Consider the following 25,949-nt stretch of genomic DNA (forward strand, 5'->3'; position numbering starts at 1 on the left):
GCCCACAGGGGCTCGCAGCGCACTTGCCTTCTTAGGGGAGGGCCGGCCTTGTGGTTTCCGCGGCCTTCCACCCCCAGAGGAGGTGGGAGCATCCATCTTGCCTATTGTTCTGGGATATTGTTCTGGGATTTTTTATAATATTGTCTTACATATTTATGAGGAACATACTGGTCCCCCTTTGTGACAAACACCCAATAACATTTGTTGTGAAATAGGCAAGGTTTGCGCCTGGGAAAATGTTGACTTTTGCCAGGTCAAAATGACAATTTAAAAACTGCCCACTCAGGCTCTTCAATATCAGGCCTGTGGCAAGTTTAAAGGGCTACCTTGGGTGGCACAACCAGTGCTGCAGGTCCAATAGAAGCAATTGTTTACAGGCCCTGGGCACATGTAGAGCTACTTGACTAGGGGCTTATGAGGAAATTAAATATGCCAATGGGATATAAGCCAAAGTTACCATGTTTTAGGAGAAGAACCCAAGCACTTTAGCACTGGTTAGCAGTGGTAAAGTGTGAAGAGTCCTAAGGCCAGAAAAAACGAATTCAACAAAAACATTGGGTCTGAAGGTAAAACGTAAGGGGGAATCCACATCAAGGATGCTAGGTCTGACAGATACATTCTGCCTTGCATGCCCATCTATCACCATCTCATTTCATGTATGTTCAAATTTGCCAGTACGTACCCTCACTCTGCCAAGGATAGAATGACATCATCCTGCCATGGGTGCCCAGAATATGGCAAAAACTATCACCATTATACAAGGAACAGCACTTTCAGAAGGTACTGGAAAGGGCACCAGCACACCACGGATGCCAACAATATGTCAATGATTACTATGATTATGCCAGGGCTCGAATTACACAAAGGGTGGGCACAGCACAACAGGGTCATACACTCATGCATGCACTGATACTTATATGCATGTATTGATTTCACCTCATTCTATTCTAAATGGTTAGAGCTGTCTGTAAAAGTGGTGTTCCATCTTCCGTTTGACAATGTAGCTCAGTTTCCATCTATGACACACTTGCAACCCGTGCAATGTTTACCTTTGTGGATGGTTTGACATACATAATTCTTTGTGCATTAAAGATACAGACTGGTAAATAAAGTGATATATCTGGCTATTTTCACAAAAGATGTGTGGATGTTTACAGATTTAGGGCTAGATGTACGTAATCTCATTTTACCGAATCCTAAATACCGAATTTTACCGAATCGGTATTTAGGAATCGGTAAATATGATGTAGGTAATGAATCGGTAAAATTTACCGATTCAGTAATATTTCTTATAACCAATTCGGTAATACCGATTCGGTAATAAGAAATACCTTCCCATTCATTCCTATTGGCTGGAGGCCCATAGGAATGAATGGGAAGCCATTCACTATTACCGATTCGGTATTTACCGAATCGGTATTTACCGAATCGGTAATAGCGGGAGCATATTCAAGGGTGGCAGGGTGTCACATTGACACCCTGTTGCACCCCTGAATCGTGCATGTGTGCACATGTGGTGCACATACATGCCCTAAGGGCATGTATGTCTGCCACATGGCACCTTGAAAAAAGCAAAATATTGCTTTTTTAAAGGTATTCGGTATTTACCACCAACTTGTAGTTGGTGGTAAATAACGAATCCTTAAGGCAAAAATGCACTCACTTGAGTGCTACCTACATAGGTTTTAAGGATTCGGTAATTTACCAAATCCTTAAAATAAGGAATCGGTAAATTACCGAATCCTTATTTACTAAATACCGATCGGTAACGGGAACATTACCGAATTTCGTCCGTTACCAACCGGTATTTAGCTACCTACATCTGTCCCTAAGTGATGTATATTCTTTACTGGTCCAAGGCACGCAGCTTTGAGCTAGGTGTGTACAATATAAACAATATTTCGCTGGGTGGCCTCAAACTTCAATTATTTAATTTTTTTAACATTTTGATTGAGATCCAATATATAATTACAATATGTCAATTCACACCAGTGAATAAATATTGTACATGCACAAGCCATCAATAAATATGACAGACATAATCCAAGATATAATACACATTATAAAAGAGAATGGTACTTGCTAATAAGAGTGCCCACATGAAGTAAAACCCCTGAAATAAAACGAATGGTTCTAGTGTTCTCCTATGATAGACAAGTATCCAAAGTGCAAACAGAGTTGAGATGAGCAAAATAGCGATATGATAATGGAATCGTCTACTCTATCCTTTATTTCTGAATTATGACTCAAGAAACCCTTCCACAGTTTCTCAAACTTCATGATCCCCCCAGGACCCATTGCATATAGCTATTCACTATTTCTAACTTGCCGTAATTTCCGAACCCAGTCCCCTACTGTTGGAACATGATGTAATTGCCATTTTTGGAGCAGGAGGGATCTGGCCACAGCCATTGCTATATAAACTAATTTTACCCATTTAATGCTTAGGGCGAAAGACGGATCATATCCCGCAGCCTTCAACCAAATACTCAGAACTAGCCTAACTTGCCATTTGGACTCCAAAAATAGGAATATTTCATTCCAAATCCCTGCACAAGAGGGCACTGATCGATTATGTAAATCCAGTTGGTTGTGGGACTGGTTAGGCAGCAAAAGCAGATGCTTGCCGAGTTAGGATTAATTTGTGAGAAAAATTGTGGGATTATGTATAATAGCCATTTACTGAAAAGAAAGCACCTGGCGCCCATTTGCCCCTCTTAGCACGCTGAAGTTAAGCTCATTAGCGTCATCCCACACCTTAGCTGTTAATTCCAGGCCTTCATATTTCTCCCATTTTTTAATTACCTTCTGGGTAAGATCCAGGTTTTAATAGGGGCCAGCATTTTTTTAGACTCCCCGCGATTTTTATCTTTATCTTCCTCAAAAAATGCAAAAACAATCTTTTTAGTATGATTTATAAGGCCCAATTCCAATTTACTTAAGATCTCATATAATATTCTATACGAGCCCATAAGGAGAAAATCGTTTGGGGATAGCTTGTGGATTTGGGAAGTGGTGAACCTCCTTTCCCTCGAAATAAAGTCTGCAATTTTTGTGAACCTGCTTTTGCCCACCTTTGGACTATTTCCGATGACAATTTAATATTTGATTCTATAGTAACTTCTGAAAGGGGTGTTGCAGCATGAAAATAAGGAACAGCATATCTTCTGAAAAAACTCCCAGCGTTTTTCAAAACAAACACTGCATACACTTATAACAGACCTTTTTGGGAGATTTCAAATTTTTTGACACATTGCCTACCTGATATTCCAGACGAATCAACTGCATAAAGTGATTAAAAAATATTTCTGTGCGGGGCTTTGCTTGAAACCTATACATATACTATATCAAAGTAAGCAAAATAATAATCCCTGAGATTAGGGAGCGACAGCCCACCTTTCTTAAATTCCTCATATAAAGTGCTAAGTGCAATTCTGGCATTTTACAAAATGAAGGACTTAACCTTTTTAAACAAGCATTTGCAATGCAATAGGTCTCACATTAGTGAAGATTTGAGCTATTGGCGTTGCAAATGATCATTTTTTTGTTTTAGTTTTTTGTCAAAAATTATCCCAGCAGTAGCATAAGTAATAAAAGAAAATCCAGGAAGCAAGGAAATGGTGCTGTACGACAGGCTGTTGCTAGGTTTCCATGTGGAGCTGTAAATGGCCCTCCATAACCCGCATAAGGTACTGCACCCTTAATGAAAATATAAAGAGAAAGATTACAGCTGAGCATTCGTTTCCATTTGTTTTTATTGGAAGTGAGATTTTCTTAGCTTGCATGTTAAAAATGCGCCATTATTGTTTATTTAGCATTTTACTTCCAATAAAAAGTAATGGAAATGTATGCTCAGCTGCATTTTTTTAATAATTGCATTAAGGGTGAGCCAGGAAAACGTGGACTCTGCTTTGTGCCTGCTTCAGCAACTACAAACAACACATTAAATAAGTAGATAGTGCTCAGTAACTGTTGTGTTAATTGACTGTGTGTAATTCATTGAGCAGAACAAGTTGCAACACTATCATGCTAAAAAGCAAAGAGTTTCCAGTGACTGTATATGCTTTCAGTAGGCGTGAAGGAAATTGGGTCAATTAGGATACATTAATGTATCAGGGTAATGTGCCTCCCTTTTACAAAAGCTGCATCCTTCCCTCAACCACTCAAGATGAGGGGGCATATGTAGGTAGGCGTTTGCGTTTCGGCGTTTGCGAATCGCAAAAGCCCCTTTGGTATGTAGGTGGCACTTAGCAAAATAAGGAATCGCAAAAATTGCGATTCCTTATTTTGCTTATAGCATTTAAGGAATTACAATTTTGCGATTCCTAAATGCTATGTAGGGGTACCTTAAAAATTGCAATTTTGGCATAAGGAATCGCAAAATACCTCCTACTTCAAGTAGATGGTATTTTGCGATTTCCTTTAAAAATGCATTTTTAAAAAAAATTCAAAGTGCCTCATGTACTTACAGGCACATTCCAGGGGTGCAACCGGTGTCCTTTGGACACCCTGGCACCCTTGGAATTGCGATTCTCAAATTGCGATTTTCTCACAGAAAATCGCAATTTGAGAATGTATCCCCATTCATACCTATGGGCCTTTTGGCCCATAGGAATGAATGGAATGTTAGAGAATGTTAGAGATTCGCAATTGCGAAATGTTACCTACATTCCATTTTGCTATTCTCAAATAGCGATTCCTTAAAAATCGCTATTTGAGAATCGCAAAATGGAAATTACCTACATATGCCCCGAGATCATGTCTTCTGGTTCATGGCGAGCAACATACATTCAAACAAGCATTCTCCTCTGAGAACATGAAATTATAACAGTTGCTTGAGCTGTGTCTATAGACATGTTGATGCCAATCATTCACTGTGTCTTTCTGAATCTACTTTCTGCTGTAGGCTTCTTTAAGCTCCAATGGCCGCTCCTGCAGCAACCCCACTGCCAACTCCTGCAACAGCAGTGTTTGCTAACTCCATTCAACTGGCGCAAGGGCAAGGTCTCAAGAAGCTACAGTCTACTCTCAGTTAAGTATTATGTCTGGCTATCACACAGACCTTCTTTGCCATGTCTAAATGCATGCTTGAGCTGCGAGATTTAAAATCATTCCATGGATTAAACCCCTACTGATCAGGCTCCTCAATAGCATTACCATTCACTACCACTTTATGTGGCACATTCATGCAATAAGAAGTTCTTCTCAAATTAGGCCCAGGCATAAAATATGAGCAGAAACCCTTAGCACCTCCAGCATTTCCCATCGCTCCCTCAGTTTATTAAAGAGCTGAAGATATTTCTTTACAAAGCATACAATAGACATGCATAATTAGTATCTCATATATAACTAAATGTTAATATTTGAATACAAACAGTACTGGCTATCAACTGGACCCTTGCCAGGAAAGTGATTTTCTGCCAGCCCTAATTACTTAGGCAATAGCAGTGTGTATGCTGCAGCCTTTTATTTTGGTGTCACAATTGAAAACACAGACCTACAAGTGCAATCCTGTTTAATGTTGGTGGCAGAAAAAAATAGAACCAGTTCATAGTACATGCACGTGTAGAAGAGGGTGTATATCAATCAGAAAAAACATGTGCATGCCTTTTAAGGAAATGAAGACTCGAGGAGGAACTTTTGTGGCCAAGTGGAGAATATGTGCAGAAGAGCCTGAAAGGACTTATGTAAGGAAGGGTGGAAAAAGTGAGGCAAACATGCAAATGATCTAATGTATTGACGGCACGGATTATAAGGATATATTCCTAAATTATACCTTGTCCTGTTGCTCTTGCAGCATCTGCGCCTTCAGTCCCTCCAGCTCCCTGGGGACCCTGTTCCGCAACGACAGCAGCTCTTGATGTAATTTCCGCAGCTCATCCCTTAGTGCCAGGCAAGAGTGCCGAGTGCTCCTGCAAGCAGGGCCAGGAGAGGCCATGTGACTACATAGAGCTGTGAGGAAGAGGGAGCAGTGGAGATATGGGGATCCGTGTAAAATTAACTTCCTCAATACTGCACGTGGAAGGTGTCCTATAGCCACCTTTTCCCTTCCTCTGCCATGCTGACAAGATGGCTACGACTACTTGCACCAGAGTTAATCGGTCTCTTATAAAATTACCACCTGGTCTTTAACACCTTAAGCAGCAGAGTATGGCCCCGATGCATCAAGCTAAAAACCGGGCCATTCTCAGAATCTGCCCCTTTGCGACCGGTATTTTTGCATTTGGGATGCATCATCCCAAATGCAAAAATCGCAATTTAAGAAATCGCAAAATTGCGATTACTTAGATTGCTATTGCATTTAAGGAATCTCAAATTGAGATTCCTTAAATGCAATGCGTTAAAGTAAAAAAATTTGCGATTTCGCTAATAGGGGTCGCAAATTACCATGAAGTTGAGCTTCATGGTAATTTGCAAAAACTTTGAAAAATGCACTCAAGTGCATTTTTCAAAGTTCCATTTTACACACAGACATGCCCTTAGGGCATGTGTGTGTGCAAGATGTACCCATATGCAGATTTCAGGGGTGCAATAGGGTGTCCTTTTGACACCCTGGCACCCTTGAAATTGCAATCTCAATTTGCGATTCTCTAATTGAGAATCGCAAATTGAGATTGTCTTCCCATTCATTCCTATGGGCATCTAGGCTCATGGGAATGAATGGGGAGGTATTCCTTAATTGCGACTCGCAAATTGCGAGTCGCAATTAGGGAATTTTAAGAAATCGCTATTTTTTAAGCCAGTTCTTCATGCATGGCATTTTGCTATTCCTTATTAGCTAATCCTTATTTTTCGCTAATAAGGAATCGCAAAATGGATGCTTGATGCATCTGGGGGTTAGTAACTTGCTGCCCAGGGATGGGCGTCAATTTAAGCAAAAAAGCAAAGTGAGGGGATCGCAAAGCGAAAACACGGCTGTCAAACAAGAAGCATGTATAAAAATGTTAACATGCTTTCCGACTCTCTCATGCAACATAATACATAATCTGCATCCAAGAAAAGAATTCCCATTCAGCGATGCAATGGAGAAACTAGCTCTAAATGCCCTGTTAAAAATTAAAATGCTGGAGAGGCATATTTTAAATCAGCATTTTGTGAAGTGTATTTTAAATTAAAGGGAAAAAAGCAAACCTCGTGGCAATGTCAAACCACTTATTATCCTGCCCCGGTTTTGGTGTTCTAAAAGTACTGCAGTAGCAAACTGAAACAGACTGCTTTTGCCACATTTTCTGTAAATTAAATACTTTGCTCAGCTTGTTTGCTTAAAACAAAGTAAAGTGGGAGCGAGGGGCTAGGGGGGAAGGGCAAGAATCGGGTGAAAACACAAGTTGCAAGTGCTTGTGTTTTCAGCTGATCCTTGTTAGTTTGCAAGCACAAACACAATTTAAATAAATAAACACACACCTTTTTCCCTGCGAGAGTGAAAGTCGTGAAGGCGCGTCTGGGGCAGTTGCTGGTGCAATGAGTGCAACTGGAGGAGACGCAGCGCCATGTGTGCTGCAGAGGCTGGGATGGACTTGCCAACGGCATCTGTGACATTTCTTGATGAGAAAGTGTCTTTCAGAAATTTGATAAACAAGGAGCCATATAAAGCAGCAGTGAGGTGATGGTGGTGGAGTGCACCACACGGAGAAGGGGTAAGAACAAACAGGGGCACGAAGGCACACAGCTGCAGCCATGTGGATAGGAGCAGTGACGGTGCACGGAGAGATTAGGTGCTGATGAGCAGGGGCACTGAACACCCGAGATAGGCTTCTAGTGCAGGGAAGAGCAGCAGTACAAAACAAGGAAGTAGTTCCTAAATAAAACGATAACAGCCCAGCAGCGGAACTAAACTGTAGTTGGTTGGTACTGCTTCCTGCAAAGCGGAAGCAAAACAGAAGTGAGGTATCGGACTACCAGCCAATCAATGAGCGAGATAAGAAGAGCAATGCCAGATTCAACCAATGGCAAGCGACAAAACAAATAGAAACGCAATGGGTGGAGTTTCACCACTAATAATGATTACTTGATGCCTCATAGAGGCAGCGCATGCGCTGCCTATGCGAAACCTAAAAAGGATGTAGTTAAGACACAGGGTATAGCCAAGAATAAAAAGTAAAACTACGGGAGAATGGACATCTTAATCAGAGAGACAATCCCTAAAATTGTCAGGGGTAAAGAATTCCAACGTGAAAATAAGTATTGTATTTTTAAATGCAACATAGAGAAATTTGGAGCATACAAGTCCTCCAACTGTGAAGAAAACGTAATTCCTAAATATTTTGTTTGGGTGTGAATTGACACACGAGACAATATCCGGATGCAAAATGGCTGAGTTATACCCGCATAATATTATTTTAGTTTTCTTTTTATTGATCTTATAGCCCCCGAGTTGCTTGAATTGTGCAACAGTCTTAAATACCTTTACCTGAACACCCTTACTACACTCAAGCATTAACATAATATAGTCTGCATATAATTTTATCTTACCCATTAATGGCAGAGGGGGACGGATATCAAGATTTTCTCTAATTGTTATTGCCAGTGGTTCAATAAAGACGGCAACTAGGATCAGAGATAGAGGGCAGCCCTGTCAGGTTCCATGCAGCATTATTATTATCCCCACCTATTTTGTGTTGATAGTAATGCTAGTTTCTGCGTTATGGTACATCTTTTGTATCAACCCTGTGATCTGTGAAGGTATCCCAAATCTGGACAGAGTACAAAATAATGTTTCCCAGACTACGAGGTCGAATGCTTTTTCCACATCCAAAAGAAGCACTAGAGCAGGTGTATTACTCACCTCAAAATAATCTAATGCTTCTGCTAAATAATCTGTATTTGTCCCTGTAATGACCACCTTCTCTGTATGTTTTGGTGCTTCTGTCAGTCACCAGGTCATTACTTATCACATCCTTTCTCAGGTTACAGAAAGACACCACATTTCACAATACTTACCCAAGAAAGGAATAAACACTGACAACATATAAGACCAGGAGGAGCTCGCAAATAACAAGTCACAACACCTCCCTTTCCAAGAGGGTAAACAACGCATGCTCCTCCTGGCAATGTAATTTAGACATCCCTGATGGGAGCCACTTTACCTCCTGTATCAACAATTACTCATTAGAGGGGAATCACCCATCCCTCTGTAAGTACTTGGTAAAAGGGTCCCAACCTTCCCTCACAAGGAATACCAACAAATGATATGCTCTAGGGTTTCTTTATTACATGATAATAGGATGACAAAAGAAAGAAATAACTAAACATCACAGTAAACATTAGCAGCAATCATCAGCACATAGATATACATAGAGCCTGAAAATAAAAGTATAGTTAGATAAAGTTAGATATACATCGAACACCTCACCAGAATCTTAGGTGTCGTGACATCTGAAGAAGGGACCGTCTCTCTTTCCCTCACTGGTTGGTTCCGGACTCTCTGTTGCACACACGCGTCTGCACGTCTGCACCGTGATGTATCATCAGACCGCCAAAACACCAAACCAGCATCTCAGCATCTCACCATCTCAGAATCTCAGAATCTCTCTGCCTCTCAGAAACTCTCTGACTCTCTCACGGACCCCCTTTCTCTCATATAGAACTCTATCCTCTATCGAAGATTCTGGTAGAACCCGCTTACCTTTCTCACAAGATTCCTGTACCTTTCCACACCAAGCACCCAACAGCAGCTGGCCAAGTATTTTGTTATGGCGCCAATGCGAAGAAGGCACATTCCTCCTGATAAGAACTGGTCTGCTCTGGTTCACTGCCGGTGAACAACACATGTAATCTCAAATATCACCTCTCACCTACAGAGGCTCAGAAGATGGCTGCAGTTTAGAATATGGAGTTGCTCAAGCATAGGCCTCTACTACTTGGAAAGCAGAATGCTATTATACCACGTCAAAGCCAATAAGCTAAAGTCATAATTCACCTAACTCAAATCACACTATGCCCTTAATCCCTCAGTATCCCATATGGAGCACATGTGTGCACCATCACCAACAACTCTGCACCTCGACATCCCATACCTTCTATTCTTTGGCAAGATTATTGTAATGCAAGACCATCCTACATTAAGGCTAAAGTAACATAGCACACTAAAATCAGTACACAATGGTGGTGATCGAGGGTCATCACAGATCATCAGACCACTAAAGTGGCTTATTCACTACAGTCCCTAACTGCCTCCTTGGGATAAAACCATTCTGATCTAGATGAATTCATTTTAGTGTTATTAAGTAAAATTTTTGTCTAACATTTTTGTGATGATTTTATAATGTGTGTTTAGTAGTGTATTGGGGTGAAATGATTTCGGTCCTCACCATCCTTCCTCTTTTAAAAAAAACTCACCACTTTCCCTTTATGAAATGACTCCGATACAGGACCTCCCTCTAATATAGTGTTGGCAACCAGTAAAAAATATTCAGCCAGAACATCTAGAAAAGTGTAAAAGAATTCCGCTGGGAATCTTTCTGGCCCACAAACTTTACCCTTTGGGAGATTCCTAATATCCTCGATCAGTTCTTCTTTGGAAAAGGGTCGCGCAATGTTCGCCCCTTCCGCCACCAATAAAACTGGGATATTGTGTTCTGATAGAAAATTTTAAAGAGACACTTTATCAATTTATCGATTTTGTGCATAGATTTGTCTATAATGTTCTAGCATGATTCCGTCCACCTTTCCGACCCCTTACTCAAAGTGCCTGTGATGGGGAATTTTAGAGCATCAGTCCTAATATTGGCAGACTGGCAGGGGTTGGGCGTGTGCCAACTAACAAAGTCCAGATAGTCAATAATGAATTTCAAAAGAAGTCTTTATTTTCAATCGGTTAAGGGCGTTCCTTCCTAATAGCAAATGTATGAAAGTTTTGCTACTGAAATGTGGTTGCAAAACATTTGCATTTTACTGCCTACTTCAAGTAGGTGGTAGCCCATTTGCAAATAGGAAGGGTCCCCCAGGGACCCCTTCCCCTTTGTGAATGTTTGTAAAAACGTTTTTTAAGAGTGTGTTCACTGCCGACTCTTTAAAAAGTAAAAGAAAACTTTTCATTTTTCTTTTTGAAGCACATATACATTAAAAAAGAAAAAACATTGCTTTATTTAAAAGCAATAAAAGACATAGTGGTTTATTACGATGGCAGTCGAAAAGCCTCTGTCTGACCTTCAGTCGGAGGCTTTCCGACGGCCATCATCGCTTTTAATTCTGACTGGCTGATTATGAACCAGCCGGCCATTCCGTCTGGCTTCCGACGGGCTCAAGAAGCCTGTCAACCAATTGGAGGCCAGCCCGTTATCCTAAAGAGCAGCCTGTCCGTTCTTGGTCTTACAATACTCAGTCTCCAGCATGCTTTACGTGCTGGGCTTTCTGACATGGAAAGCCTGTCGGAGAGCGAGTATGGGGGTCCTTTGCAGGCCCCACTTTCCTTGTCTGCCCCTGCTTGGTGGCCCTGTTAATCCCTGCACCTTGTGTCAGGCACCTTGAGGTGTCTGCCACGTCGTGCAGGGATTAACACCACCTCCCATTTCCCTATGGAAGTATGTACTACATCTGGTTTACAAGCGTAACTCATGCTTCCATAGGGAAATGTCGGTATGCAACTGCACAGTGTTTCTTCGCATCCTATTTAGTCGGCCGGGACCGCTGGCTGAAGGCCAGTCGGTCCCATTTCAGAGACGGTCCGCCCGGCATCGTAATAGGCCCAAAGTGTTCCGCTGACCCCAGCAGACCACTATCCCTCTGATTTTAGCGATTCCCAATGGGTCACAAATTGCGTCCTTCCTCATGAATATTAATGAGGTAGGTCTATTTGTGACCCACTGGGAGTCGCAAAAAATGTGTGAAACACACATTTGTATAAAGCTGTTTGAGATTACCAAACAGCAAATCGCAAACATTCGCTAATAGGTAATCGCAAACCCAAATCTATGTACTTCTAGCCCTAGGTTCCCAAATACAAAGAGACAGGTCTCTGCACGAAGGGCAGGAGAAACAGCATTCTTGACAATGAGGGCAAAGCAGAAAAAGGGTGCCCCCTAAAATTTCTTCACCTCAAGCAGGGGACAAAATAGTTGGAGTTAGCTAGAGGAATTTAACAATTGAACCAATAATCCCACCTCTTTACTCACCTGTGGTAACAAATAGAATTCAGCAATTTCCACTGGTGCAAGCAGCCTGTGGATTAGTTGTCCCTACTTTAACTAATTTATGTATATTCTTCGTTACATATAGGCATTTAAACATAATTAGGACCAGCCATTGCACCCAGTAATGTCTGTTTAAGTGGAGCAGTACAATATTTCTCATCAATAATGGCATTGAAACAGTTATTGACACACTACTCTACAAGTTACTCATCAAAGACACAGGCTTTCAGTACTTGAGCAATGTGTGTACACATTATCCATTCCCAACAGCTTTCAGTGAAGTATTTTGCCACTTCTAAAGTGGTACATTCCTTTTACAACATTGATATTTACGGGAAAAATGCAGAAGAGCAGCAGTTCACAGAACTATTAGCACTTAATCATGGAATAGTTGTTAGTCATTGGTCAGAATATCATAAAATATGCATTAGAAGGCATTAAATCACTTGAGAAGAGCTTTTGCTGAAGTGTGTTTTAACATATTTATGAAGAAGAAATAATGTCTAGCCGTTAGTTAATTAGGGCTTCAAATATATAAGTGAATTCATTAATTTGATTTATTCAGCTCTTGTCTCCACTGTGTAGAACGAATGCTATGTGGAGCGAAGGTAACCATTGTTAGGAATATATGGAACTCAAAGGCAGGAGATGTTTGACTAAAGGTCAGAGAACATACATGCTCTTTTAAGATCTTTTCGAACAATGGTAAGGATAGGGGCGTTTGCCCTGCATTACCATTAAAAATACAGTTCTTTTTTCCAACATTTGGGAAAAGGTGGAGACCCAGCACTAGTGGCCATGAGGACTTAATAAGCCGGAATGATTGCCTTGTGCAGTATCTCCCTCCTATGGCACCACCAGAAGGAGAACCAAGAACAAATCAAGACAGCGTGCTAAGAGCTACGCTCCCACATGAACAGACTGTAGTAGTTACAGTTGTGTCTACCATTTTTGTCATCTTTAGAGTGCTGCTCACAGTGTTTTGAAAAATGGAGGACCCTCAAGCTTTTCACAAATGCCAACACACTGGTAGTAGACCTTGAGCAGAGTAGCGTGGAGGTGGAGGCAGTGCTGGAACAGCGGTACGCGAAAGGAAGAACCAAACCCCAAGACATCGTTGGATTGCATAAGTCAAGAGACCCGGCTTACTGGCAGCTGCCAAGTAGTTTGATTTTTATCCAATCGCTTGCTGGACACCACCAAGAAGCTTTAACATTGCTGCCTAAAATAATGAAGAAAATCGCACAGGATACCCTGGCATAGTTGCTTGCTCGTCTTGCAGTTCCTCAAAGCATCAGTTCCAGGTTATGACTGACATTGTCATGAACAGGGAGTGGTAGAGCTTCCAAAGGCAACTCATCAGACTGTTAGTTACCCCATAGTGCATGGGATTTTCAAAAAAACAAGACTGAGGCAGTGGAGAAAAACATAAGGGTAAAAACATAGAGAGGTATATAATTCATATCTTATGACATTTCTAATGATAATAATAGTGGTAATAACAGAGACAATAATCATACTTACTGAATCAATTTGCATAATATACTAAAGAATACATTGCTTTCTGGAAAGGGTATAAGACCTGTTGCTGAGGGCAACAAATCCCATTGCAGAGGCTATGCTGAGATAGATGATTCATCCTTGGCTTTTCCGGCACCTGCGAAATCACAAAACAAGTAGAACAATGGGGGCAGATGTGGAATCACAAGGATTTATGAGAAAAACACAAATATTGCTGACACATCTGCTCTGCAGTTCAACATTAATTACATAGCACAGATGAAGGGGTAATTACCAATCCAAATAGTGAAATTACTGGTAGCACCTGATCTAACAATACGGATGATGGCATTGAATGAAAGATTATTGAACTTATAAAGCGCAGACTTAGCCCAAGGGCGTCAAGGTGCTATGCAGAGCTGAACAGTGCAGACAGAGGAAGGCATGCTCATACTCACAACTGTGTGAAAAGCCAGGTCTTTAAGGCTTTGTGGAAAAGAAAATGAGACACCTGTCTGGAGAGCTCTTCAGGTAGGGAATTCCACAGCTTCACAGCAGCAATGGAGAAGGCTCCGCCTCCCCAGTTTGCCTTTTTAAACCTGGGTACTGTTAGCAGATATATATCGGAGGACTGAAACAGTCTGGTGTGAACATATCAATGGAAAATTGCCTTAATCCCATCTGGGCCAGAGCCATAATAGGCATCATGAGTCAGGCACAGCGTTTGGAAAAGGATCATTCGGTCCAAGGGGAGCCAGTGCAGCGTCCTAATGGAGGCTGTGACTGAATGGCATTTCGGTAAGTTCATCACCAGCCTGGCCGCAGCATTATGTACCAGCTGCAGATGTCACAACAGGCCTTTATTAATGCCCAGATAAAGGGAATTACAATAGTCCAGTCTGGATGTTACGAAAGCAACTACAGCCTGCTTGCATGACTCATAAGAGAGGAAATGGGAGATTTTTCTGAGGATCCTGATAATCCCAAAACATGTTGACACCGTTCTGTTGACCTGCAGACTAAGGGAGAGTGAGTTGTCCACTATGACCCCTAGATTTTTCCCATGGCATACCGGGCAGGGACAGAGGCCTAGCATTTCCGGCCACCAATCACTGGACCCAACCTCAGGTTTGCTGCCAAAAATCAGGACCTCAGTCTCCTCCCCGTTCAATTAAAAAAAATCCACCATCCAGGAGGAAACTGCCTGCATAAAATTCCTGAAATTAAGGGCAGAGTTCCTGATACTGTGAGAGATGGATACCATAATTTGGGTGTCGTCCGCGTAGGACAACACCTCTAGCCCAAAGGTTCTCACAGCCTTGGTCAGTGGGGCAACATAGATATTAAACAGTGTCGGGCTCAGGGAATAGCCCTGAGGGACACCGCACAAGAGGGATTTAGCAGCAGAGTAGAATTCGCCAAATTTGACTGTGCCCGAGAGGAGGCAAGAAGCCCCAAGGCCGAGCCCCCGATCCCTATTTCTCTGAGGCATCCAACCAGCCTCAGAGGAGACAGGGTATCAAAGGCTGCAGTGAGGTCAAGTGGAACAAGCAGGGTGGTGTGCCCTGCGTCCACTTGAATGCGGATACTGTTGAAAACATTGGTCAATGCTGTTTCCGTACTATGGTGGCTTCTAAACCCATGTTGTGAGCCATCAAGTAATTGATGGTCCTTTAGGTAGGCATTGAGATGGGAGTTTAAGTAAGAATCAAAAATCTTGGCTGGGACAGGAAGTAAAGAAATTGGCCAATATTTTTCCATTCTACCGGATCCAAAGAAGGCTTCTTCAAAAGTGGCTTGCCCACTGCTGTCTCCCACAGAGTGGGATACTGCCCCTCTAAGACGGCAACATTCAGAACCGTCATAAGGTGAGGAATAATAATCTCACAGACAGTTTTTAGCACCTTGAGGGGGCACGGATGCAAGGGTGAACCCGATTTGACTCGTTCCAGGAGCCGATCGGTCATCTATGATGACATCAGGGGGAAGGTGGATAGCCTAGGATTCTCCCCATTAAATAGGTCCTCACCTGGAAGGAGAGTAGGCCGAGCAGACGACCCCGCATTGGAGTTGGAAACTTCCAGCCAGTAGTAAATATCTGTGATTTTCGTTTGAAAGAAATCAGATATTTTATCACAAAATTCCTGAGAAAATTCCAAGGGATCTATAACATGGGGGAGTTGATGACGTTGAACAGCTCCCTGGAGGATTTCATAGATCCTGTGATCTTTGAATAATATAGCCCTGTTTCCTTCAGGATGGCTGCTTTGTACTCTTTTAGACACTCTTTGTGCAATTCCCTACCCAAGGGCTCTAAATCAGTGCGCCACAACGTCTCCTGTTTATGGCACCCTTGTCTCAACTTTCTAAGTCTCTCCGTGAACCAGGGGGCAGAGAATTTTCATTGCTACTGATAATTGTTGCGATAGCTCAGCAGCTATGGTGCCTAGTGGGCTCAATGTTATCAAAGAGATTCGAGAGCGACTCCTTACTTATAAGGTTAAGGTTCCTTCTTTCCTCCAGATTCCTTTTTCCAGAGAGACCCATCTCTGATACCGAGATGCAAAGATCAAAAGGGATAGCACAATTATCAGACCAGGCAAGAGGAATGGGTTCTCCAACCCTTATACGAGGATCGTTGGAAAAGATGGCATCAAGGATAGGCCCCGCCGTATGGGTGGGACAAGCTGTGTAAAACCACATTCAGGATACAAAATACAGATTTTATCAAAAAAGCCACAATGGTAAACAAAAATGACTGAAAATGGAGAGAGGCTGAAAGTTAAACAAGATCAGTAGGATCTTGGTACAGTATGTACCTGCAGTGTGTCCAAAGATGAGAAAGAATGCTGCCTTGGATCAAAGGCATATTAAATAATCTAGTCACCATGACCATAGTAATCATAGTTAGCACTATGCCTAGTACTGAAAGCTCCCTTGTCCAGCACATCAGAGAAAAGCAGTAAAGAAATACTGCTGCAAGAAGGTGAACTGCAAGGTAACTGTTGTGATGGATCAATGTGTTGCAGTGAATGAGGAGGTCACTGGATGAGTACACAGTCAGGCAGTAGATGACTCCCTGGATCAACAAGCAACAATGATGCAAGAAGCAAGATGCAAGCGGCGCTAACAATAGTACTCAGGAGCATACTCTTCCTTAGATATGTCATCTAATACAACGGCACAGAGAGAAAACACGGTTTCTTTACACAGACATACAGTCTGATCAAGCAAAAACTCCAAAGACCATGCAAGCCATTGGCAATAACATTGGTACGATCATTGATTGATACAGAGTTAGATCAAAGAATTGCTGAGATTGAAAACAGTACTACAAAAATTCAAGAATGTGTGGAAGAGCAAGTTCAAATATTGCAGGATTTAAAAGGAAAGGTTTAAGATTTAGAGAATCAAAAATGCCGAAATAATCTTCAAATTCTTGGTAAGAAGGATGGTGTTGAGGGTAGAGATACACTATTCTTTATAGCAGAGAAGGTCAGACAAGTTTTTCCAGAGTTATCAGACTGGGACTGGGATTCACAAATTCAGCAGAGACAGAGATTTCCTTTTTTTGGAAGAAACCTATTGTAAAGGGTGCAAGTAAGGCCCATCCTGATATATGTCAGGAACTTCACTTTATGTGAATAAATAGTTTGAAGAACAAATCTGGCAGCACCAATCTCATTTGAAGATATTAAATTCTGTAATTTATTTATTTATTTATGCAACTTATAAAGCGCACAAATACCTTTGGGTGTCTCGGCGCTGTGGACTAGACCGAGGAAGGCTGTGTCAGAACCCAATGATCTTCGCAGAACAGACGCAGATCTCTATGCCCGCCCACCGGTGCCGCCCTGCTTCTCACAGAGCAACGTCACCAATAGGGGAAAAGGGGAATGCGAAAGAGAAGAGATACTCCTTCTTTGGCTACCACTCTCGTGCTGCTCCCATGAATCTTCTATGTAGATGTTCCTGACTGCCAAAAGGGTGCCTAATACACAGAAGGGAAGAGAACAAATACAACAACCTATAGGCTAATTATGTTATACTTTATGGGCTCTTGGGGTTAAATTATCCTCCTACCAGATGTTACTGGCGTATAAGCCTCTCTTCTATATTTACAATGTCGTTGGTGTGATGGTGTTCAATCGGAGATAGAGTTAAGTTACCTGCCACTGAGAGAAGATATCATGAATAGAACTCAATGAATATTTTTCATAAACCTTGGTAAGCACTTTCTCAAAATATACCTTTGATCTCAGACTTTACTATGGTTGTTTGATATTCCGATATAGTCTTTGTATGATGATTGCTTCTTCTTTGTGTGCTCTAGTCTTTAGCCAGTGCTAAGTAATTCTCTATAGGTTGTGTGCAAAAAGGTACCAGGAAGGGAAAAGAGGGAGGAAAGGTAAGGTAAAGTGCTAGAGAGGGTATAGTAAACTACCTTAGCTTCAGGTGGTAAGCACTTAGCTAATGGCATGAAATATTTTATACAAGCGTTACTTCTTTGGACGAGTCTTAATTGAAAGCGGAGTTGCTGAAACGTTGAACTCTCTAACTGGTAAGCCGGACTCGGAAGATGATGTACTGGAATTCTGTGTTCTCAACAATGTAGAAGTAACTGGTTCTAAACTCCAAACCTTTCAATGCTGGTCAGGAGAACTCTGGAACTCTGCACGGATAACTGGGAAGAAAAATACCTCTTATGAGCAGGAGCGAGACGAAACTCTCTTGCACCGGGTGTACAAGGATTAGTTTCTGAAAGCGGAATTCTCCTTTACCGCTAACTTGGAATTTCTCTATGAAAACCGTTCTCTCCCACTCACCATAACTGAGGAGAAATGGTGGAAACGTGCGTATTCCCACGAACTTCAGTTGAAGTGCGCAGCAGGAATCGCGCGCACTTCCCTTAACGCTTAGAGAGTACAGCTGTTTACAAGTGTGGGGATAACAGCTACGAATGCAGTGACCATCTTGTAATGCCCAATTACCTATTCTAAATCATGAAGCAAATTGACCAAACAGGGTTTGACAATGACTCTTGCCTTTTTTAAAGTACTGCGTGGATACTGACTCATTACTGTGGCAATCATGAATTTCCTGAGAGTACCCCCCTCTCAAAGACAAAATTATCAGTCCAGGTTTGGAAGGATGTTGTGAATGAAATCTTCTTTTTAACTGGGGGGCATGAACATTCTCTGCTGGTGCCCATGATCTATCTTCAGGACCATACCCTTTCCAATCGATCAAGTAAAAAGTTTTCCTTTAGTGAGTTTAGAATCTAAAATTCCTTTCACTACATATTCAGGATGTCGATTGATCCCAAGAGGGCCTGGGCGTTTTGACACTCTAACATGTGGTGCAGCTTTTTTCAAAAGAGAAACATGAAAGATGGGATGGATACCTACCTTGGGAGGCAATTTCAGTTTCACAGTGACTGGTACTAATACTTGTTCAATGGCGTAGGGACCTACAAAGCCGGGCTGAAATTTCCGACTACCCTTTAAGTGCAAATTACGAGAGGATAACCAAACCTGGTCTCCCACTTGATACTCTGGTGCTGGTTTTCGGTGTCTATCTGCACATCTTTTATAGTTAATTTTCACCTTAGTTAAATTAGATTCTGCAGATATATGGAGAAGGGCCAAATCTTTCATTAAATCTCCCACTGCCGGTACTTCGAATTCTTCCTGAGTATGAAAAGGATTAGGGTGACAACCGTAATTCAGATAAAAAAGAGAGTAGCCTGTAGACACACTCTTTGCATTATTAAATGTGAATTCAGCCATCCACAACAATTCTGACCAGTCTCCACCCTGATCCATGAGGAACAAACAAAGATATTGGTCTAACTCTTGATTAATTTTCTATGTCTGTCCATCAGTCTCGGGATGATAACTGGTAGAATATCTAGCTTCTACTCCGAGTCCATGTAAGAAGGCCTTCAAAAAATGGGACACAAACTGAGAACCCGAATCTGAGATTACCATTTTGGGAAAACACATGCATTTTCACAATGTGTTCACTAAACAATTTTGCGAATTCTTTTGCTGAAGGTACCCCAATTAATGGAATAAAATGGCTCATTTTTGTGAAAGTAGTTACAAAAACCAAGATTGCATTGTATCCATGACTCAAAGGCAATTCCACAATCAAATCCATTGACACAGTATGCCAGGGATGGGATGGACTTGGTAAGGGTTGTAACATTCCCTGTGGAGCCTGTCAACTAGGTTTACTTCGGGCATACAATTCACGGGTCTGGACATATTGTTTAACATGAGAGGATAACCCAGGCCACCAAAAACAACGCTGTACTAAATCTAATGTCTTGGATATTCCTTTATGTCCAGCTAAAGGCTGATCATGACACGCTTGAAGCGCCTTTTCTTGCAAAGTTTTAGTAGGTAGATACAACGCTTCTTTGAAATAGGGTAATTGGTCTTGTATTTTTCTTTCAGTTCCTTGAAAGTCCCAATGAATCACTTCGTCAGGAGTTAGACAACTTCGAACTGTTCTTGGAAATTATCAAATGAAATGGTACAAATGATCTTGGATTCTGGAATTATTGGCTGCAGTTCAACAGGATGTTCAAACTCCTCTGTTTGTAACCGGGATAAAGCGTCCACTTTTCCATTCTTGTTTCCAGGACGGTAAGTGGTGACAAAATTGAAATCAGCGAAGTATAACGACCAGCGCAATTGTCTTGGAGTTAGGGTCTTCGCTGTCTTCAAACATTGAAGATTTTTATGATCAGAGAATATAGGAACAGTGTATCTGCCTCCCAATAAATAATTTCTCCAATCTTCGAATGCATCTTTAACGGACTGAAGTTCTTTTTCAGCTATAGTGTAATTGATTTCAGCTGGACTCAACTTCCGAGAGCAATAGGCCACTGGATGCAACTGCCCCGTATTTCGATGCCCCTGTGAAAGTGATCTTCCAATGGCTTGATCGGAAGCATCTGCATCCACAAAGAAGGGTTCAGTGGGGTCGGCATGTAACAAAATTGGGGCTGAAGTAAAACTTTTCTTTAAGCACATAAACACTTGTTCTGCTTCTGATGTCCATTGGAACTTCACTCCATTCTTTAATAAACGAGTGACGGGAACAATCAGTTGTGAAAATCCTTGAATGAACAGCCGATCAAAATTCACAAATCCAAGGAATCTCTGAATCTCCTTGACATCTTTTGGGGAAGGCCAACTCTCCAATGCTTGCACCTTTCCGGGGTTCATGGTTATGCCCTGCGAGGATAACATTAATCCTAAGAATTCCACACTGGAAGAACTGAAAAGACATTTCTCCAGTTTAACATAAAGACGGTGAGTACGAAGGCGTTCCAGCACTGTTCTGACATGCCCTGAGTGATCCTGAGGGTCTTTGGTATAGATTAGTATGTCATCCAAATAAATGACTGCGATCTTGTCAATCAAATCTCCCATTACATCATTGATTAAATGTTGGAATACTGTGGGAGCATTGCAGAGACCAAAGGGCATCACTATATATTCAAACAATCCAAACTTTGTTCTGAATGCAGTCTTCCACTCATGACCCTCCTTCATACAAACCAAATGATAGGCCCCACGCAAGTCTAGTTTAGTAAAAATTTGGGCCTCCTTAATTTGGTCCGTCAGGACGGAAATCAACAGAAGAGGGTAACGATTTTTGACTGTGACTCGGTTCAATGCTCAATAGTCAATGTAAGTTCTTAGAGTGCCTTCTTTCTTAGGAATGAAAAATAACGGGGAGGAGACTGGAGAGTGGGAGGGCCTTATAAACCCGTTTGCCAGATAACTATCCAGATATTCCTTAAGATGATGGTTTTCCGCTTCAGTTAGAGCATAGAACCTGCTACATGGAAGTACCGCTCCAGGTTCCAGATCGATTGCACACTCATAAGAAAAATGTGGAGGCAAATGTTTAGCTTCTTGCTCACTAAAGACTTCTTTAAAATCTTGACATTCCATTGGAATTTCCATAGAGTCAATCACCCCAATTGACTGCCCTCCCAAAGATAGCAACGAGGCTTGTGAAGTTCTGAAACCTCATCAGTAGGGCGATAACAATGTTCCAAACAAAAGGTGGTTTGCATTTTTACAGTTCTATTCTCCCAATCAATGGTAGGGTTATGAATTGCCAACCAAGGCAATCCCAAGATAAGTTGGAATTGGGGTGCATCCATAAAGTTAAATTGAAGAATCTCACGATGACCATCAGACTGAATTAGTTCCAAAGGCTCTGTGTGACAGGTGATCGGACCTGAAGACAAATTAGTGCCATCAACAGCACAAACTGGTTCACTTCTTTCTTTACGGATAGCTTGAACTCCAGTTCGTTGAGCATGTTTGATGTCACAGAAGTTACCCGTAGCTCCTGAGTCCAACATTATGGCCACTCCAAAGATCTCTTGATTACAGAACTTAAGTGTCATATGTAAAATCAAATGAGGGGCTAAAGTCTGTAGGGTGTTAATAATCAAATGAGAATCTGGGACCGTCTTCTCTTCTTTCGACATCAGAGCGACCCCTTCTACTGATAGTTTAAAGCCTTTCCCTTCACTGGGGTTTTTAGCCGTTTCAAACCTTCTTTCACAAAGTGTCCAGAAGCACCACAATACAAACACAATTTCTTCAATCGCCGCTTCTCTTTTTCTTCTTTACTCAAGGGGCCACGGACTGCTTCAATCTGCATTGGTTCCACATCTGCATTTGATCCAAAAACCTTTCCTCCTTCTGATTTAATTCTATCAAAACGAGGAATACTCATCTTAAATTCTTTTTTCTTTTCACCCTTCCGTTCTGAACAGCGAAAGTCAAGTTCTAAAACCAAATCCACTAAAGCTGAGAGCTCAGTAGGACGGTTGGGACTTTTGTGCGAATGTATCTTTAATCTCATCTCGTAGTTCACGATAAAAGAGGGCTGCCCTCTTTTCTTCTGGCCAGTTAGTTTCAACAATCAGTTTGTTCAATAGAGTCAAGTAAGAAATCAAGTCTCTTGAACCTTGACGAAGTTCTAGTAATTCATTATTGGTGGCCTGGGATATTCTTCAACTATCAAATATTCTGAGAAATTCTGTTTTAAATCAATTAAAACTATAAAGGAAAGGATCATCCATAGATACCAATGGCATTGCCCAATTTGCTGCATCTCCCCCCAAATAGGACAAGACAAATGCTACTCGGGACTGTGCATCTGAAAATAAGGTGAGTCGACACATAAAATGTAACGAACACTGAGTCAAAAATAATTGGGCCTTCTGGGGATCTCCTTGAAACCTTTCTGGAGCCGCTAGGGGAATTAATGGGGAAACCAATTGAATTACCTATGTTACTGTTTTAGGATCAGTCTCTGGTGAAGTTTTAACTGAAGAGGAAGAAGAGGCTGCGGGATATCCCATGGCCAACCCATAGACTTTTTGTGATGATAACATGGTTTCCTGACGGGAAGCTATTAAATCTTGCTTTAATTTTTTATTTTCTTCCCGAACTGCCCCAATCTCTCTCTGAATCCCTTCTAACATTTCTCCTAGTGCCTTTAAATTAAACCCTTCCGCCATTCTGCTTGGGCGAAGTAACTTTGTGGCGCACTTCAATCTGTCAGAACCCAATGACCTTCGCAGAAGCAGAACGGACGCAGATCCCTATGCCCGCCCACCGGTGCCGCTGGCTTCTCACAGAGCAACGTCACCAATAGGGTGGAAAAGGGGAATTGGAAATTGGAAAGAGAAGAGACACTCCTTCTTCAGCTACCACCCTCGTGCTGCTCCAAGGAATCTTCTATGTAGATGTTACTGACTACCAAAAGGGTGCCTAATACTTAGAAGGGAAGAGAACATAAATACAACAGCCTATAGCTGATTATATTATAGTATATGTGCTCTTGGGGTTAAGTTATCCTCCTACCAGCTGGTACTGGAGTATAAGCCTCTCTTCTTTATTTACAATGTTGTTGGTGTGATGGTGTTCAATCGGAGATAGCGTTAAGTTACCTGCAACTGAGAGAAGATATCATGAATAGAACTCAATTAACATTTTCCATAAACCTTGGTAAGCACTTTCTCGAAATATACCTTCTATCTCAGACTGTACTATGGTTGTTTGATATTCCGATATAGACATTGCATGATGATTGTTTCTTCTTGGTGTGCTCTAGTCTTCAGCCAGTGCTAAGTAATTCCCTATAGGTTGCACGCAAAAAGGTGCCAGGAACGGAAAAGAGGGAGGGAAGGAAAGGTGAAGTAAATGTAAATGTAAATGTAAATGTAAATGTAGTATACTTGTAAAGCGCACAGCTGCCCCAGCAACGGGGCGTCCCGGCGCTGTATAACTCTGGGGAACCCGTCCTGGCTTTCCCTGTGGGATGGTCCCTTGCTGGGAGTCCCCAAGGTGGAGCCAGGCATCCCCGGAATTGGTGGGGCCGTTGTGGAGATTAGGCAAGCTAATGCCCAGAGTTGCCGAGTGGAACCCCTGATTAGAGTAAGCACCGAAGCGAGAATTATCGAGTCCGCTGACCAAGGTCCACGACCCTGCCGCGTCGGGAATTGAACCCTGGTCCCAGGCTGACTTCTGCTCTCGGGCCTGCCGCCTCTAACCAGTGAGCCACACTACTCCAAGAGAGGGTACAGTAAACTACCTTAGCTTCAGGTAGTAAGCACTCAGCTACTGGCATGAAATATATTATACAAGCGTTACTTCTTTGGACGAGTCTTACTTGAAAGCAGAGTTGCTGAAACGTTGAACTCTCTTACTAGTAAGCTGGACTCGGAAGATGATACACTGGAATTCTGTGTTCTCGACAATCTAGAAGTAACTGGTTCAAAACTCCAAACCTTTCAATGCTGGTCAAGAGAACTCTGGAACTCTGAACGGATAACTGGGAAGAAAAATACCTCTTAGGAACAGGAACGAGACAAAACTCTCTCGCACCGGGTTTACAAGGATTAGTCTCTGAAAGCAACATTTTCCTTTACCGCTAACTCGGAATTTCTCTATGAAAACCGTTCTCTCCCACTCACCATAACTGAGGAGAAACAGTAGACACGTGCGTATTCCCACAAACGTCAGTTGAAGTGCGCAGCAGGAATCGCGTGCACTTCCCTTAACCACTAGACTGTACAGGTGTTTACAAGTGTGGGGATAGCAGCTACGAATGAAGCGGCCATCTTGTAATGTCCAATTACCTATTCTAAATCATACCACAAATTAACCAAACAGGGTTTGACAATGGCTCTTGCCTTTTTTTAAAGTACTGCGTGGATACTGACTCATTATTGTGGCAATCATGAATTTCTTGACAGGCTGACACGGCTGACTATTGATTAAAGAGCCAGGTCTTTAGTTGTTTCCTAAAGGTGAGTAGAGTGGGACTTGTCTTGATGTGGAGGGAGAAACTGTTTCAAAGTTTGGTGGTGGCAAACGTGAATGTTCGGTCACCCCAGGAGGCTTTTTTAGTGCGGACACATTCAGGAGGTTTCCTGCTGAGGAGTGTAGAAGTCTGGTGGGATTGTAGGGGCAGAGCGATTTCCTTAAGATCTCTGGTCCGCTAGCGTGGATTGCCTTGTAGGCAATGCAAGCGCCTCATACTTGTATCTGCTTCTAATGGGCAGCCAGTGGAGCTGTCGTACCATGTTTGATATCGGTTTGAATTTGGGGGTGGCTGTCATTTATGCCATGAAACTGCTGAACGTTAGCGGAGAATCAGAAAATGGTTCTCGCATCTGCAGGAATTGGTTGTGCAGGTTTAGTTGCAAGAGCCATCCAGGCTGAAAGTAATTTGCTATGGTCAATACATTTCTGTAATGAGAAACATGTGGTCAAAGAGCTGCTCTCAAAATGGTGTAATAAGAACAGATCTAGCCAAAATTCTGTGTCACAGCAAAATAGCAAATTAAGCGCTGTAGTTGACTGAGTACAATTGAAAGAGAGTTTGGCATTCTAAGGTCAAATTGATACCTGACACTTTAAAAGAAACCTATGATGTAATGTTGAAATGATGTGGTGATATGCACTGATAGTCAAGGGCAGTGGACTGTAATTCAAATTTTTGCTGAAGCATAATGTATAGTATTTGAGCATTTTACGGGTAAAATACTGATGACTATGTATTTCATTTCAATGCAATAAAACTAGCCAACCAGTTTGGTGAGATGATACTGATTGGTGACTTAGGTGCATAGGTTGGCCACATCAAAAATGAGTAGAACTGGTAGTGCTACTATAAGGCTTACACAAATATATGGGGTCTGAGATCTCTAGAGATTGCTGAAAGGAGATGAAAATGGATTTTCTTATTTTTCACCTTCTCACAGGCATT

This window comes from Lissotriton helveticus, chromosome 12 (genome assembly GCF_964261635.1).
Source record: "Lissotriton helveticus chromosome 12, aLisHel1.1, whole genome shotgun sequence".
Taxonomy (NCBI): domain Eukaryota; kingdom Metazoa; phylum Chordata; class Amphibia; order Caudata; family Salamandridae; genus Lissotriton; species Lissotriton helveticus.